The 18353-nt window shown below is 42.3% G+C and overlaps 1 long non-coding RNA gene across 1 annotated transcript in view; it reads right to left on the bottom strand.

The window, feature by feature from the left end:
- Nucleotides 1-17872, bottom strand: part of LOC132207528 (uncharacterized) — an 80418-nt gene extending 62546 nt beyond the window's left edge. The window contains exon 1 of the long non-coding RNA XR_009443510.1: nt 17267-17872. This is a non-coding gene — a long non-coding RNA (uncharacterized LOC132207528). The remainder of the gene's footprint in view (nt 1-17266) is intronic.
- Between the last annotated feature and the right edge of the window lie 481 nt (nt 17873-18353).

Raw genomic sequence — 18353 nt, forward strand, 5'->3', positions numbered from 1 at the left:
ACTTCCCATTGCTCACTGAGGACAACTAGTGGCAGAAACTCAGTGCTGCAGCTTTAGCACAGCACTCCATGTGATCTTTCCCAAAATGATCTGAAATGTTGAGGCCACAAGTTCTGAGGTAGGAATGATATTCACAAAGTTCTGACCATGTTCTATCAACTGTGTGCCTATTCTAACAGTTTCCTGTTCTCACAGGCCACCCAACAACTCACAACTTCCCCCAATGACCCCGCACCCATACATGCCTCACAGAGGGGATGCAAGATGTTTTAGGCCTCAAAATGGGTCACAGTGGCAAGATGTTTAAGGAGCACTGCCTCATTGGATCCTAACTCAGTTCCCAGTGTGTACACCAGCCACAGACTCCAGTTTTAGACAAATGTGGCTATCTGACATCACTATTAATATGGCACAGTGGCTCAGTGGTTCGCACTGCTGCCTCACAGCACCAGGGACCCAGTTCAATTCTAACCTCTGGCAAATGTCTGTGTGGAGTTTGCACATTCTGCCCTTTGTCTGCGTGGGCTTCCTCTAGGTGCCCCAGCTTCCTCCCACAGTCCAAAGATGTGCAGGTCGGGTGGATTGGCCATGGTAAATTAAGACCGTAAGACCATAAGACATAGGAGTGGAAGTAAGGCCATTCGACCCATCAAGTCCACTCCGCCATTTAAATCATGGCTGATGGGCATTTCACCTCCACTTCCCTGCACTTTCCCCGTAGCCCTTGATTCCTTCTGAGATCAAGAATTTGTCGATCTCTGCCTTGAAGGCATCCAACGTCCTGGCCTCCACTGCACTCCATGGCAATGAATTCCACACGCTCACCACTCTCTGGCTGAAGAAATGTCGTCTCATTTCAGTTTTAAATTTACCCCCTCTAATTTTAAGGCTGTGCCCACCGGTCCTAGTCTCCCCACCTAACGGAAACAACTTCCTAGCGTCCACCCCTTCTAAACCACACATTATCTTGTAAGTTTCTATCAGATCTCCCCTCAACCTTCTAAACTCTAATGAGCACAATCCCAGGATCCTTAGCCGTTCACCATATGTTAAACCTACCATTCCAGGGATGATCCGTGTGAATCTCCGCTGGACACGCTCCAGGGCTAGTATGTCCTTCCTGAGGTGTGGGGGCCAAATTGACTGTCGTGTCCAGAGATGAGCAGGCTTCGTAAATGCTGGGTTACAGGGATAAGGCAGGTGCGATACTCTGCAAAGAGTTGGTGCTGACCTGATGGGCTGAATAGCCTCTATCAGTACCGTAGGGATTCTGTGGTATCAATTACAAAACTTACACTTCTAAGGGGTTAAGTACAGTAGCTATCTTGAGTTGGACAAGGGACTGAAATTTTGTGCCGTTCTATTTTCAAGGAACTGCCAGAAAACCAGCCCCATTTTACCTCAGTACCAATCACAGACATTAATGCTTTGCTCTGACGTGTTGAAAGAACAAATCAAGTCCTGCTCGGCCCTCTGCAAGTATAGGCAGAATGGTTTTGATCCAGATAGGGAGACCCAGAAACAGTCCAGGGTTCGTTGTTTTGACCATACAGTGGTCTATTCTTTTCTTTAGGTTTTGTCAAATTTTGATGTAACTGGGTGCCTTGCTAAGCCACCCCAGAGAGCAGGCACCCATCGCTGTGGGTATCAAGTCACAAGCAGGGGGCAAGTGACCAGCTAAGAATAGCAGTTAAAGGGTACTAGTGAACCAAATGAGTTTTCACAACATTCAACGTGGTTGCCACTAATTCCATTTCAGTTACTGCCATGGCAGGCTTTGAACCAACGACCTCAGTACATCGCCCTCGTCCTCGGGACTCCTCAGACAGTAAGACTGTCTTCGCCTTGCCGCCTCCCCATTTTCTCAGCACTTCTGTATGATGATGCTTGGCATAAAGGATCCCATGGCTGCTGTTGTCAAGTTTTTCCTGGTATCCTTGCTATTACTGGGATCTTGCTGTGTGCAGCCCTGTCAACCTACATTTCCTCCATCACAACCGCACCTACACTTCAGAAGTGTCTCTTAGGTTGTAACACATCCCAAAATCATGAAATATGCCAAATAAATGCAAGAATTGTCATTTTTTCATCTTTTTGTATAAGGCTAAAACCATGATAAAAGTAAAAGTAGAGGCAAGCTCAAATTAACTTAAATACAAAAGGTTCTGACTACTAGAAGCCACATTGATGCATTGATTAAAATGAATGGCTAGGTCATCAAGCAATAAGGTGAAACACACAAGAATCATGGAGCCAATTAAATTTGTGTTGCATGTGTGACAGGGTCACGGGATCATAACACACTCCTTTACAATGGGCACATATTTCACAGAATGTTACCCGATCAAAATAAGTCAATTTTTTCTCAGATTGATGCTGCATATAATTAACACAATGGTTTCCATCTGGAAGTGTTTTAACACATGAACATTCTATTTTAATATGGGACGGGAGACAAGAACTTCAATAAAGCCAGTCCATACTGGATGTAAATGCTGTTAAATACAACAAGAATAACTTGTTAATAAAATGTGAGACTGGATGAACACAGCAGGTCCAGCAGCATCTCAGGAGCACAAAAGCTGATGTTTCGGGCCTGGACCCTCCTGAGATGCTTTTGGGCCTGCTGTGTTCATCCAGCCTCACATTTCATTATCTTGGATTCTCCAGCATCTGCAGTTCCCATTATCACTCAAGAATAACTTGTTAATATGTAGTGTTTTTAGAGTCCCAAGTTGCTTCACGAGAAGTCATTGGGTAATTTTTTACATTGAGCTACATCGTGATATATTAGGACAAGTGACCAAAAGGTGAGCACTTTAAGTGAGCAGAAACAGATAGTGGAGATTCAGAGAGAGGTTTGTGAGGGAATTACAATGGGAAGGCAGTAGGAACCTGAAGCTAAAACTGCTGGAACAGTGAAGACAAAGCAAAGTTAAGTACATTTAAGACGTCATTGGACAAGCATATGGAATAGTGTAGGTTAGATGGGCTTCAGATTGGTCTGGCTGGTCGGCACAACATCAAGGGCCGAAGGGCCTCTACTGTGCTGTAATGTTCTATGTTATATTCTATGAAATTAAGGATGTGGAAGAAGCCAGATTTGAAGGAATGAAAGAATCACAGAGAGTTTTAGATTTGGAGGGATTGACCAAGATAAGGAGGAATGGGGCCAAGGAGGGCCTTGGACTGTGTAGCCAAAGACCCGAGTAATATTCTGGGCACCTGGATTCATATCCTGCCGTGACAGACGGTGGAATTTGAATGTAATTTAAAAATCTGGAATTAAGAGTCTAAACAATGACCACGAATCCATCGTTGACTGTCGGAAAAAGCCGTCTGGTTCACAAATGTCATTTAGGGAAGGAAACTGCTTTCCTTACCTGGTCTGGCCTACACGTGACTTCAGACCCACAGCAACATGGTTGACTCTGAACTGGCCTCTGGGCAAATAGGGAAGGGCAATAAATACTGGCTTAACCAGCAACGCCCCCACCCTGTGAATGAATAAATAAAAATTTTGTTTCCCGAATCCTTCAGTTCTCTGATCTTTCTTTTTGTTTCCTTCACTGCTTCATAGGAGGCACAGAGCGACCAGTTCACAAATTACAAAGTCTTTGGCTTATCGGTTAAAAGCAACAGCTTACAACAAGTGTTGAGCGAAACAACTGGTTTTCTTTTAGTTCCAAGTATTATTTACTGCAGAGACAAAGAGAGACTCTACCTTCCATTTCTGAGGCCTGAAGGCTTCCACGGTATCATTCACACCCACAAGCTGTTCACTTTCCCAGGAACCAGAGAGCTGTCGTCAGGCTGATGACCTGTAGCATCCACAACTAGTCACAATTCCACAAACCAATCAGCAACCACAGCATGTACTGCATGATACGGCCCAGTCCATAAGCAGCAGGAGGCTGACTTGGGTTTTCAACTTGTGAAAGAAATAGAAAACTGGGAAAGCTAAAGGCAATTTCATTGCATTGAAGAAGGAGTGAATTAGCTGAGAGAATGTGTTTTGAACTTTCATTTCAAAAAGAGGCAAATTATTCCACAGCTAAGTCCATGTAATGGACAGAACATTACAGGTTCAATATCTGCCTCAGTTTCGAATACCTTCCACCCAAAGGTACCAACTTGAGGCAAGACATTTTGCTGAGGGGAATCAACAGATCTCCCATTGCTTCCTGGTATGTGCGGTGATTAAAGCACTCTATTGGGTAGACAGGGGAAAATGAAATAATTGAATAGGCTAATGGCCTTACTAGAATGCAACAGGATAGAAATCATGCTTCAGTGATATGAAGCTCCAGACAGACCACATCTCAAGAGGAGTTTTGGACACCATGTCTTAGAAAGGATATTCTAACCTTGTAAATGTAGGTTTATCAGAATAATACTTCTAAAAACCTACAAGGGTTAAATAATGAAGAGAGATTACACAAACAAGGGCTGTACCTGCTATAATTCAAAAATATTAAGGCATAAATTGATTGAAGATTTTAAAATAATAAGGGGAAAAGTCGTAAAAAGATGTTTCTGCTCATTTGAAAGTCTATGGCGGCGAGCGTCTTCAAAAAATTTGAGTCAGGCCTTTCAGGAATAATTGTTTTATACAAAGGGTGGCTGCATTTAGACCTTACTTCACAATTGTCAATTTTTTTAAAAAAATGATTGATTTATTTTTGTTAGCTGAGGGTATCAAAGAACATAGAGCAAAGGTGGCTATACAGAGTTGGGTCATATATCGGCTATGATTTCACAAAGTGGCAGAACCGGCTTGAGAGACTAAATGGCCTCTTCCTGTTCCAATGTTCCGGCTGTTTCATTTGGTTTGGGAATTCTGAACAACACAGCATAAACGTAACATCAGGGCTAGGTCGATCTTGGGCACCGTCAGGAAGCAGCGTTGTACACAGTGTGACGGAAATCTGGAACTCTGACATCCAAAAAGGTTAAATTTCAATTGAAAGTTTCAGAACTGAGAGACTGGTAGATTTTCATTTGGCAAAATGAAGCAATATGGAATCAGGGCAGGTCAATGGAGTTCGGATTCAGTTTGTCCGTTATCTAAGTTAAAGGTAGAATAAGCTTCAGGAGCTGTAAGGCCTCCTATGATACAGAAACACCAGTTTGTGTGTGTCTGAGCAGTTTGCCTTCCTGCCATTACCTGTTCAATTGATTCAGTGATCCACTGGGGTTTAAATGAACAGAGAACAGGAAAATAATGTGAGAATTCATAGTGATAAGGAGATAGAGCCTTACAGTCATTACAAATGAGGGGGGCGTTCCATCAATAGTACTTAATCATCATCCATGAGTAATTCCTTCAATCTATAGAAATATCATACTGAACAACAGTTAGATTGTACTATTCCGATAATTAAAATATAATACTTGAGGCATTTGGAGCCTGAAGAGCATATGAAGCAGACACAGGGCACACAGTAATTCCATCAGAATTATAAAGCAATCAAATAGAGAGAAAATAACATCTAAAATCCAGGTTCACCTATTTTAGTTCTACTGTAAAAATTTGGCCCAATATAATTTTAAAAATTAATATAACGAAAAGCATCATATTAAGTTGTCAAAACATAGTCTTTGAAATTAACCTCGAGCTACAGGGAAAATTTGGCAATATTCTACAGTGGTGTATGAATAATATATGTTTTCCAGGAGCAAAGCAGAGTCCTCCCACTGAAATACTAATGCACACCTTTTTTTTTAATCTTTTCCGAATAAAGGCAAAAGTCTATGGTATTTGCATGCAATAGAAAACACCCTGACCTATGTATCGTACACACATTGTTTGAGCATCTTATATCACAGAAAAACAAATACTTTATTCTTCCTGTAATTTAAGGTATTATAACGGGCACCCTTGCATTTAGTCTTCACATCGTCAACTTTTTCACTCCTCACCAGTGATTTCTTTGCTGACATTTACAGTAGCATGTAGATGTCCTTGGTTTACTACGAATCGGAAACAAAGGCACCCAATGACATGAATCAGTTTCAATTGTGGGTTGACTGCTGATCACAAGTTTTATTGACCATAACTGATATGTGTCAGAGTAGTCAGTTCATCTTATGTCCGTTGAGATTATCATGGGTTTTATATCACATTGATGTTGCCAATTGAAAATACTATTGTATCTGAGCCCGAGTACATACTGAGTTAATTTGTTTACATTGCTTTATTTTAAAGTTCTGTCTTTCTCAGTTTGAAGAGATTAAAGCAAGACGTCATCACCTTGAAACCTCTATGTGATGTACACGCTTCACAAATAATGTTCATTAAAACATTCAAATAGGCCGGCTCCATCATTCAATTGGATTATTGATGATCCCAGCTCAATTTCATCTTCCCACGCTTTGCTCTAAATTCCTTCAAAACCTCACTGAACAAAAGAAAACTCTCAGAAAATTTTTTCAGAGATAGTAGGAACTGCCGATGCTGGAGAATCTGCTGTGTTCATTCAGCTTCACACCATGTTATCAGAAAATTTGAAATGATGCACAAACACAGCCTTCTGGAGAGAATTTCAGATTTCCCCTCTCTTCTGTATAGACAGCTGCTCCTGCTCAGCTTGGGTTCCAATATTAAGTATTAATCTTTTGTTCTGGATTCACCCCAAGAGGAAACAGTTCCTCTATATTTATCCTAATGAATCTATTCATCATGTTAAATATTTTGTTGAGATCAATGTGGACCATCGAAACTGAAGAGATAAGCTATGTCCAGACAACCGGTCTCCATAACTTGACTCTTTAAGCCCTGCTATCATTCTGGTGAATCTACAATTTACCTCCTCAAAAGGCCTTCTCTGAGGCATGCTGACCAAAACTGAACATTGAATTCCAGATGCAGTCTGGCCAAGCTTCATGAATTTGAACTGCCTTGAGATAAAAGCAATCTTTTCTACTTGAACTCTATCCTGTAATAGTCTGTTTGTCTTGACACACCAATCTTTTAAAGCTCCTGGTCTCATCATTAAGGAGATCGGCCTCAGACTTGTCCACATTGCGATGCTTTGACCCATTCCCCTTCTTTTTGTTTCTGCGCTGTATCCTCCTGACTTTTGAAGAGATAACTCGGTGAAAATGCAGAATTTCCTATTGACAGCTTTGTTTTTTCAAATATTATTGAAATTACAACTTCTCCCTGGCATACAGTCCTTCACGGTAAACTCAGCCGGTACAAGAATCGGACTCACACTATTGGTATCATTTTGCATCCCAAACCAGCCATCCAGCCAACTCAGCTAACCAACCAAGTATATGCTGAAATATTTCAAGTTGAATGTAATGGAAAGTGCATTAGAATTCAACTTTCCTCCTTACAACATATTCCGCTCTGAGGCATTTCAGAGCAATTTCCGTACTATTAGTATTTACTTCATACATACCATGCCAAACGTACAACCTTCGGGAATCTATGTCGTTTTGGCCACTAGGGTAGAATAGCTAAAAGGCTATGGTGATCCTTCCCCAGTACCATCTTTATTTTATATCCACCAAAGGCTCAGGCAGTACAAAAACTGTCTGGTTTGGAACTGAATGACACAGACCAGTCTGTGATATGTTATCGGATCTAAGTGATGAAGAAGACATTACTAGTAATCTCTGCATGCCAGATTAAAGGAAGGAATGGGAATCAGAGCTACCCACAACCGCTGCTCATAAGTGATATCTCTTTTCAAAAGGTTGCTATGCACAGTCACTCGGAGATATCAAGAGCTGCAGATGTTGGAGTCAGAGTCAACACAGTGTGGAGCTGGAGGAACATGAGAGGTCGGGCAGCATAAGAGGAGCAGAAAAATTGACGTTTCAGATTTCGAGCCCTGATAGAATGTATGGTCACTATTCTGTGCCCTGTGATGCTCCCACTGAGAACAAGTCAATTCTTGGTCTCATGACACTCCTGCAAATAGTGGGTGCTCAATTGGAGAACCAAATCCTGGCAGCTGGTGTTCTTTCTCAAATGTTGGCCTCATATAAGATGTGTGAAAGATATGCGAGCCCTCCGATGTTTGTTGGATGAGTGTGCATTCTGCTACATTCAAATACCATGACTCTTAACCTTAATCTTGAATAACTTATACAAAGGGATAATGCAATGATGCACATTAGTATTTAAGACTGCAGACTCAGCTTTACTCGTGAAAAAATACATTGCTCATACTTTGCAGTACTGCCTCATTTTAGCTTGTAATTTAATTGTAAAAGGCTACGTTTTGACTAATCATCGTTTCTTAACATAGAACTTCTATTTCACTCCACAAGAAAGGATCTTCAATGCAGCTGAAAGCTGGGTGAACTTCGCTTTGAAATGGTATTATTTCTCTGTCATTTGATAGTGATTGGTTCATCATGAACCACAGCTCTGGTAAATGCCAGTGTCTTCAGTCAGGGAAAAGGATTGGTTTTGTGCCTTCATACATGTGTTCCAATATGGTTATGAAATGCAATTGCGATATTAAAAAGACACATCCACCAGCTCTGCCTATTGGATGTCACAGTCATTCAAATTCACTCACAAGTAATTGGCTACAGCCAGTCATCAAGCATCAATGGGCAGGAGTCTCTTGCTTCTGTCAGGGAGGATCATTCACTCTTCAAACACCAATAAAACATGTCACTCAATGATACAAACTCATCTGATGTTTGTCTGATAGTTCAATAGAATAAAGCACTTTGTTTTCTTTGCCAGAAATTCTTCACTGAACTATAACCCACATTAACCATCCGGATTGTGAGAGTGTGGGGTAGAAATTACATGTAATTCATTCATTTTATGACAGCATCTGGTACTTTCATAACTTTTCTTTCCACTGGTAGATAGGTCAACACATTGAAATATCAAGCACTACTCTGGTTTGATAAGCTCCAGGCTTCTGGAAATAATAATAAATACAGATAAAATAAGGCCAGCCTCCTCCTCCCATCCAATCGCCACTCCAAATACAATGAGCATCTCTGTATTTTCGATCATAGGATGACTCTGTAAAGCTGCACCTACTCATCCAAATTACACTTAACTGCTCGATGTACCCCACATTATTAAAAAGCACGTAATTTGTATTATCATGACTTCTGCAAAGTGAAGCATGGTATTTAGTTATTAAATATGGTTGTAATCTCATCATTTTTCTAAATGAAATTATACTATGTCCAATATTATACAAGCCACTGGAGAATCCTCATGCAACAGAATTCCTCTTCTTTCATTTTTAAAAAGATGAACAATACATAGTGCCTTATAGGGCATCAAACATTTCAAGAATAGATTGTAAAATTTGAAAGTTACGAATATTAGCTTCAAATCACACAGAAGAATGAGCTGTTGAGAAAATATAACTGGAGCCAACTCTCCGACAGAAATCCACAAATAACTTGCCTTTATATAATCTCTCTCTGAGCTTCAGGACATCTCCAAAGCATTTTTTTCAGCCAAATAAGTACAATATTTGGTGAAGGCCAAACCTTAACTTAATTTCTCACCCAATAAAAAGTACCTCTGACATTGCAGCACTCCTTCAATACTGCAGTGAAACGTGCTCATATCTCGAGAAAGTGACTTGAATCCACAACCTTTTGACTCAATGGTGATATTTCTACTAAGCCAATACAGTAACAATGGAATCTGTCATGTACCTTCACATCACAGCTATTTCTTTTCTCCATGACTTCATCTTGATTGGCAGCTTGTCAACAGTCAGCACCATACAATACTAGCATAGTAAGTGGCTCCCTACACGCAGAATAGAGAATCTCGAATGAGGATGCAAGTAGATGCCTTAAAGTGGATGCTCCAACTGGAATCTACAAGATACAGTGCAGTAACGCAACAACATTTCTTCAAAGGTTTCTCCAGAACCCACAACATCGACCAACCAGCAGGGCAAGGACAGCAGGCACACGGGGGCATCACTTCTCAGTTTCCCTCCAATCTTTGGATGTACACACAATCCTGACATGAAAATGTTGCCATTCCATCATCTTTACTGATTGAGAATTCTGCAGCTCCCTCCTTATCATTGCTTTGGGAATACTGTGGTTTTGAAAGGCAGCTCAGGAGCATCTGCTCATGAGCAATTAATGCTGGCCCCGTATCAGTGATGCCCACATTCAATATTTTAAAAAGAGGCATTCAGAATGAATCACCTCTCTTGCCACCCACTTTGCCAATAGTGTTTCTAGGGCAACCCAAGCAGCACAATGAAAGCAAGATGCTCTGAGGCAGGAGGAATGAAGTAGTTTAAAATGGGAACTATTTGCAGTGGTGCAGAGAAAACAGTGGGAAGTGGGGCAGATCAGAAATCTCTTTTCGCCAGTCAACCCAGGCATAACGGATTGAATGGACTCATTCTGTGCTGTACAATTTTATGATTTTAACCATTATGGAAAGTGGATGGCAAAGCACAAAGCCATCTATACAAAGTCTAAGTGTTTCAACAAGCAGCTAGGCTGCCACATTACTTTCTGATTTATTGTGCAATTCCATTTCTTTGGTTTAATAGCTTTTTTAAAAAATAAATCTGTATGTACTTACAATGTGTTCTGCAAAACCCACAGCAATTGCTATTCTCCTTCCTTGAAGTTATAAGCAGTTTTACGACAAGGTACAAGAGGCAAGCAAAATCAATAAGGCCATACAAAGCAACCAATTCTGTTCAGGCCAGCATTCATTTCCTCAATCTGAATACACCTTTTACTTTCCCTCACCATGATACAGTACATTCCACATGCACCCACAAAAAAACTATTCATTTCCTGAGTTAGATGCTATAACACTTAAAAGACACTTAGAATCGTACATGAACAGGAAAGATTTGGAGAGTTATGGACCAGGAGCAGGCAGGTGGGACGAGTTTAGCTCGAAAATATGTTTGGCACGGGCTGGTTTGACTGAAGAGTCTGTTTCCATGCTGTATGATTCTATGACTCTGTTTCTCAAGCAGTTCTCAGAAATATTATAAAAAGATTGAATCTCAAATGAGAAGAACTAAAGGTACTCATATATTCCTTTTTCCTCTCTCCAAGTTTAAGAAGTGACACCCAGAAAAAAAGGAGTCACAATTTTGGCTATTTGATCTGAGCTTACAAGCTAAGAGATTCTGGACAGCAGCAGGAAGAGGGGTCAACCTATGTGCAGTTGGATGATGGATGTTAGAACGGAATATAGGAACATGTCATTTGAGAGCAACAGAAAGCCATTCAGCCCTTTAACACTGCTCCACCATTCAGTGGCTGATCTGCTTGTGGACTCAAGCCCCTCTGTCCCTTTTCCCCAACCCCTCGTCTCCCACATCTATCAAAAAACCATCTAACTCAACCTAGAATAAAGTCAATGGTACAGCCGCCAATACTTTTTGGGGAAGAGAATTCCACAGACCCATACCCCTCTGATGGAAATCCTCCTCGTCTCCATCATAGAAAGAAGACCTCCTGTTCTTAAATTGTACCCCCTTTTTTGAGATTCCCTCACAAGAGGAAACATTTTCCCTGTACACAATGTATCAGGTCCCCTCAGGATTTTATATATTGCCATAGGATCAATTCTCATTCTTCTAAGTTCCAACTGGTACAGATCCAACCTTTCCTCACAGGAGAACCCTATCTTCCCAGGAACAGGTCACAGAGTGGTGTCACAGAATGGCTGCCAACAAACCACAACCGATGTATGAGGGTGGCATAAGACAGACAGAATTGGCACACCATGACTGCAGGTCTCCTGGCAGGAGCGGCTACAAGCAGCAGCTTAATAAGAAGGTGCACTCGCAATCTACTGGCAAGTTTCTGAAAATTTGCTCCGAGTGAGTGAATGAGAGCAGGCTGCACAGTGTGGTGTTTACACCATTTTCCTTTCACTCACTATACAGATCAATCATTGGATATTAGCTGCAGCTCAGTGGGTTTCACTCCAACCGTTAAGACAGAATGTCATTGTTCAAGTCAGGATCTATGGACCTGAGAAGAAAATCTAGGCTAACATATCCAGTGGTCCATTGTCGGAGGTGCTGACCTTTGGATGATACCATTCGAACCAACACTCTACCCTTGGAAATTGTGGCTTCAGGTGTCTAGTTGTTAAATACTCGTATTCCCTCTCAGGTAATATAATGCCTCTGTTGTCAAGCAGAGTTATCCTGGTGTTTTGGTCAATACTAAGCTCTGAACTGATATTACTGAAGGGGTTTTCTGGTCACTGTGATGTTGCCGTTTGTGAGATCTCACTGCGCACAAATGGACTGCCATGTGTTCACATTACGACAGTGACTCCATTTCTCAACTATTCTCTTGGCCAGAAGTTGTTTGGGATATCCTAAAGCTGTGAAATGCACAATGTTAAGAAAGAAAGCCTTCTCTTTCTTCCCTTTCATGACCTCAGCACATTACAAAGCACTTTACTGCCAATGAAGTATTTTGGCAGTAATCAGTTGGTAATACAGAACTTGAAAAAATACATTTTGTTTATCCTTTTCATCTTGCACTTATTGGGGCAATTTGCAAGAAGTGAAGGGAAAAGCTGTACACAAAGAGAGTGCTGATTCATTTGGAAGTGGAACCACATCAATATTTAGCAACAGGTACAGCAAATGGTTGAAGTAAAGATGAATAAAGCAATTACAGTGGACTCTGAGGTGTTTCCACAGGGAAAACACCAGGACTCACTTCTTATTTACTATAATAGTTGATCCTTTTACATTCTATTTGATGTGAATTGTCCTGTTAAGTGCAAGTTGAAAAGCTGTAGCAATATATGCCTTTTCTCAGCAGTATTCATATTTTGGAAGTGTAGTCACTATTGCAATGTCAGGAAATGCAGCAGTCAATTTAGGCACAGCAAGCTGCTACAGTTAACAAAGCAATAGTGAGAAAAATTTATTCCCTCCACCAGTGATGGGAAGTAGCAGCTGTGCACATCATCTACAAAATCCCCTGCATAAATTCACCAAGGCTCTTTAGAAACCAACACTTTCATAAATACTACCATCTAGAAGGATAAGGGCAGCAAATTTGTGGGAATACCACCACCTGCAAGTTGCCCTCCAAGCCATGGTTCAAGAAGGCAGCTCACCAACACCTTGTCAAGGGCAGCTATGAGTGGGCAATAAATACTGGCCAGCCAGCAGCAGCTCCATTCTAAGAATGAATACAAAAAAACCCCAGGTAATTTATTCAGTGCCAGTTCTTCCTTTCTTTAATGACTATTTAAAGTCTCTATTGATGGTATAACTAAAGCAGCACAAGCCCTTGTTTCCAACTGCTGCATCAAACACATAGAGTTCAAAATGTGCAACCAGAATTAATGACTGAACAGGCAGCCAAGTCAATATTTAGGAATAGGTTAAGCAAGTGGTCAAAGTAAGGATGAATAAAGCATTCACTGGAACAGAGTGGGCACATGGGATTAAGACTCATGTCCATGTAGAGGGTAAAATCTTTATACAAAAACGTTGGTTAGAGTGAGTGGCAACTGTTTGCCTTTATTCACGTCTTTAATGGATTCTAAGGCATGTCTCAGAAACTGATACTGCAATAACAAGTAGATAGTAGCAAGGGGAAGAGGTAGGTTTTCATCAGACTGATGCTCTATGTCATTAGCGAACTTCTGGAAGAGCTTTACATTCTACTTCAATATTCAAAGGGGAGACCAAAACCTCTCCAAAGTAACGCCACTGATTATATCAAATATCACAAGGTTCACACACACACACACACAGTATCCATATTGTAATTTCCACGTCATTTTCATTGTGATTGTGTTGAAGGTCAAAAGGCATGGAATTGTCACAGCAAACCTCAAACTGCTGAAGTCTGGCAGAAATCCAAGAATCATCCCAACTGAAATAAAATGCACCTTTCAATCTGTAAAGACATGTTACAGCACAGGAGTTGACATAGGTGCAGTTGGAATTTTGAGTTTTATCATTAAGAGAATAAAAATGTCTCATGATTTTAATTTGTCATACCAACTTGCAGAGAAATCATGTACTACACATCTGGCACGATAGTAAAATAACAGTGGGACACATAGATGCTCTACAATGGCGATAACAAGGTGTACAGCTGGATGTACACAGCAGGCCAAGCAACATCAGAGGAGCAGGAAGGCTGATGTTTCAAGCCAAGACCCTTCTTCAGAAATCTTTGACATGATTTTGGAGTATCGTGGAAATTTGCAGCAATGGAAGGAGAGCATTTGGCCCAGCGCATCTTTGCCAGCCAAATTAAAACTATCAAGTTGAATCCTGTTTTCCAGCTCTTGGCCCTCTACATTAATGTTAGTTCAAATACAGATCCAAGTTATTTTTAAACTCTAGCAGCTTTTATGTCTTCAGTTGCAAAACTTTATGGACCCTCTCGACACTCTAAATATTTTGTCTCATCCTCTCCGAAAAACACTGCTTCGTGTTTTTGGCTGCAGAGTAAGTGACCACAGTCTCAGCCAAGAAACCAATCAGTCAGTACCTTGTATTATCATGGGAGGTGGAGACAGAACACTGGGCTTAGCCAGGATCTGTACTTCCATTAGCATTGCACACACCACACAGAGTTCCCAATTTAATAAAAAAAAAGTTCTAATTATGTGGATTATGCTGGCAAAGTCACCATTTTATTGCCCATTTTTATGAACTATTTGCTATACTACTTCAGAAGGGAAGTAAGGGTCAACTGCCTCAGGGCTGAATGACACAAGACTCTGGGTTCCGCACCTCTTTGACTAAAAGCACAGAGGTGGGGAAGTCTGCCAAGCTCTGCAACCATCTGATGGGTTGATTGCTCCGCTTACACATGAAGATGTCCTGCCTCAGAGAGATTCAGGCCAGTAAGAGATTGGCAGCATTCCAGCACTGTACCAGCAGCACCACCAGAAGACGTGATCATTACTGGTATTGCACTTGGGACTTAGACAATTGTTCCAGATTCAGCTCACCAAGTGAGAAGAATTGGTAGGCCCTAGTGAGGATATGTTGGGGAGTTGGGGTGTTGTCAGAATTTTGAAGACTGGTGATAAGCAAGGCATTACATATGATCCTCGAATGGGAGCATGGGCTAATTTAGAAGAGACAGTCACCATCTGCCACCCCACCCTCAAACCCAGCCCCAACACAGCTACCTGCTGGGTATTTGGCGTTAGGCCTCTCCAGCCATTTAAATCCCAATGATACCGCACCCTCCCACCTCGACTTATTGTCTAATAACAACAGCATGTATGCATCTTGCATTGCTAAAAGTAAAATGTCTCACAATATTTCATAGGAGGAATGATCTAATCAAACGTGACACTGGCGATATCAACACAGGTAACCGCTCTGGTATTTTATAACCAATAATGTAAAGGAGAACATGGTTGGGGGGGGGGTGTGGTAAAGGAGTGGTGAGGTTTATGGAAGAAATTCCAGAGCTTAAGGCATTGTCAGCTGAAGGCATGGTCACCAGTTATGGAGCACCAATAGACACGAAGACAGACTTTGTGAAGCATGGAGATTTTCATTATCTGTCCCAAGGAAAATAGCATCATCATCACAGATATGATCATTATTGGTCAACATTGATACAGTGTTGCATTCAGTCAGTGAACTTAGAGAACCAATAGAGAGAAATCCAACAAATGCACAGGCCACGCATTCAAAATCTAAACTCAACAGGGATCATGAGGTCAAAGGGAGAGTCAACCCACAAAGGTTCTCAACACCAGAGAATAAGCCAGAAAATTACAAATCAAAGTACTGTGTGTGACATGATAAATCAGTAAGAAACTATTTTTAAAAGGGACATGGTGTCTTCTCCTGAAAGACTTCCACTGCATCCAACAATTGGAGTCTTGTAGAACACAACTACAGCAGCTCTTCATAACTGGATAGCAGAGCAGCGCATCTCCAGACTATGACAGAATCTCATCCTGGCAAATAATGCTTTTAGTTTATTCCATCATCCTTAATCACAATATGTTTTACTCATGTAGGAGCAAGTCACATCAAAATAAATTAACATTTTCCCACGATTTACTCACAGTGTACCCTTCAAATCCCATTATTCTTTTATTTTTAACAAAATATCTGGAGTGAAGCTTTCGGCAAATATAGAACTGAATAAGATTCCCCCTCCCACATTGTGGCGTACATTATCAAGTTTCCAGTTAAGCGATACATAAATGTTTCAGAAATCCTCACTGTGCCTTGTTCGGAAAGGGTTGCCTTTTCCTCCTCCTTGCAGCCAGGATAGCTGGGAGAGACATCACTCCTGCGTCTCAGACAATCTTTCCGAAAATACTGTTATTACTACATCATAGATCAGCCAGCTCGAGGTCTCCCCCGTTTAATCCTGGTTAATTTTAGAATTGAAATCTATCAATTAAAGCGTCTCCCAGCAAAACTGCTTCTAATTACCAGATTGGCAGCATCTATTGCTTTGTCATCAACAGGCACTTGTCAGCCCATCAATCAAGGGGTTAAATTTAAAATAGCCCCGGTTGTTTGGGGCGTGCGAGCCAGTGAGCATCCGGCAGTAAGGGAACAGCGTCAGAGGGCTGCAAGCTAACGGGGTCCGAATCATGTTGCCAAACCACTGCCCGGGTGTGGAGTCACTGCATTTGTCACATCCAAGTCCCCGCTCACGTCTCTAGGCTCTCTTTGCAACACAGCAACAACCTGCACAGAGTGGGTCAAACAAGATCTCCAGTTTGCACTTCCTCAGAAGCGAGACTGAGCTATTACCTTCTTGACAGCTTTCCACTAGAATTAGCTGTTTAACCATCTTAGTCACTGGCCTGATATTCTCTGGTCGGGCATTTTTTTGCCGAAACAGAACAGTGCAAACCTCCAGAACCACCTTTCCCCTTATGCGAACTGATTCTGTGCGTTGTATCTCAACCGTGGATTCGCTACAAACCATCTGCAATCTCTTGCCCGGTTGATAGGGAATCTAGGATTCCCAGTATTGACCTTATCAATCCTCAACGTCCAATCTGCGCTGTTAGGAGCAGAAAGCGCCGGCTTGTGAAGCTAAGGGATGCAGGGGAGCTGTCTGAGGGAGAGAGAACGCACTATTCAGGCTAATGCTACATTCCCACCGATTGCACTGTATCAAGAGTCACTAACAGCATCGGTCAAGATAGGAGAGCCCATATTGAACAACAGACCAAACTCCCTCCCCTCCTACTCCACAATAACAGGACATTTGCAAAACACACACACACAAAAAAACGCAGGCACATTCACATCAGCCAATGGAACGGTGTGTAAAGGGTACTCACTCGCTTTGCCTTGTTTCGGCCTTGGCAACAGCTTCTGCACTGCAGCCACATCTTCGGTTTTGACAGCTTGCAGTAATTCCTGATCTTTCTCCATGGCTTGTTGATGTGTGTGTGTGTGTTTATGTGCGTGTTTTTATATCCGATGCATCTTAGGTTTTTGGAGCTGAAGCGAGAGAGAGAGAGACACACACACACACACACACACACACACAGAGGGAGGAAAACTATGCCTGGCAGAGTGTGTGCATAGAGGCAGGGACAGGAGGAGAGCTACCGATGGGTGAAAGGCATAGACAGCCTCGTCTCTTGTATCACAAACCAAAACAGCTCTCTCTCCTAAAATAATAAAATGTGAGGCTGGATGAGCACAGCAGGCCAAGCAGCATCTCAGGAGCACAAAAGCTGACGTTTCGGGCCTAGACCCTTCATCAGAGAGGGGGACGGGGAGAGGGAACTGGAATAAATAGGGAGAGAGGGGGAGGCGGACCGAAGGTGGAGAGGAGAGAAAAGGTCAGTCCAGGGAAGACGGACAGGTCAAGGAGGTGGGATGAGGTTAGTAGGTAGCTGGGGCTGCGGCTTGGTGTGGGAGGAAGGGATGGCTGAGAGGAAGAACAGGTTAGGGAGGCAGAGACAGGTTGGACTGGTTTTGGGATGCAGTGGGTGGAGGGGAAGAGCTGGGCTGGTTGTGTGGTGCAGTGGGGGGAGGGGACGAACTGGGCTGGTTTAGGGATGCGGTGGGGGAAGGGGAGATTTAGCATCCCTAAACCAGCCCAGTTCGTCCCCTCCCCCCACTGCACCTCACAACCAGCCCAGCTCTTCCCCCCCACCCACTGCATCCCAAAACCAGTCCAACCTGTCTCTGCCTCCCTAACCGGTTCTTCCTCTCACCCATCCCTTCCTCCCCCCGACAAGCCGCACCTCCATCGACCTACTAACCTCATCCCACCTCCTTGACCTGTCCGTCTTCCCTGGACTGACCTATCCCCTCCCTACCTATACTCTCCTCCCCACCTATCTTCTTTACTCTCCATCTTCGGTCCGCTTCCCCCTCTCTCCCTGTTTATTCCAGTTCCCTCTCCCCATCCCC

Source organism: Stegostoma tigrinum, chromosome X, assembly GCF_030684315.1.
Source record: "Stegostoma tigrinum isolate sSteTig4 chromosome X, sSteTig4.hap1, whole genome shotgun sequence".
Classification (NCBI taxonomy): Eukaryota; Metazoa; Chordata; class Chondrichthyes; order Orectolobiformes; family Stegostomatidae; genus Stegostoma; species Stegostoma tigrinum.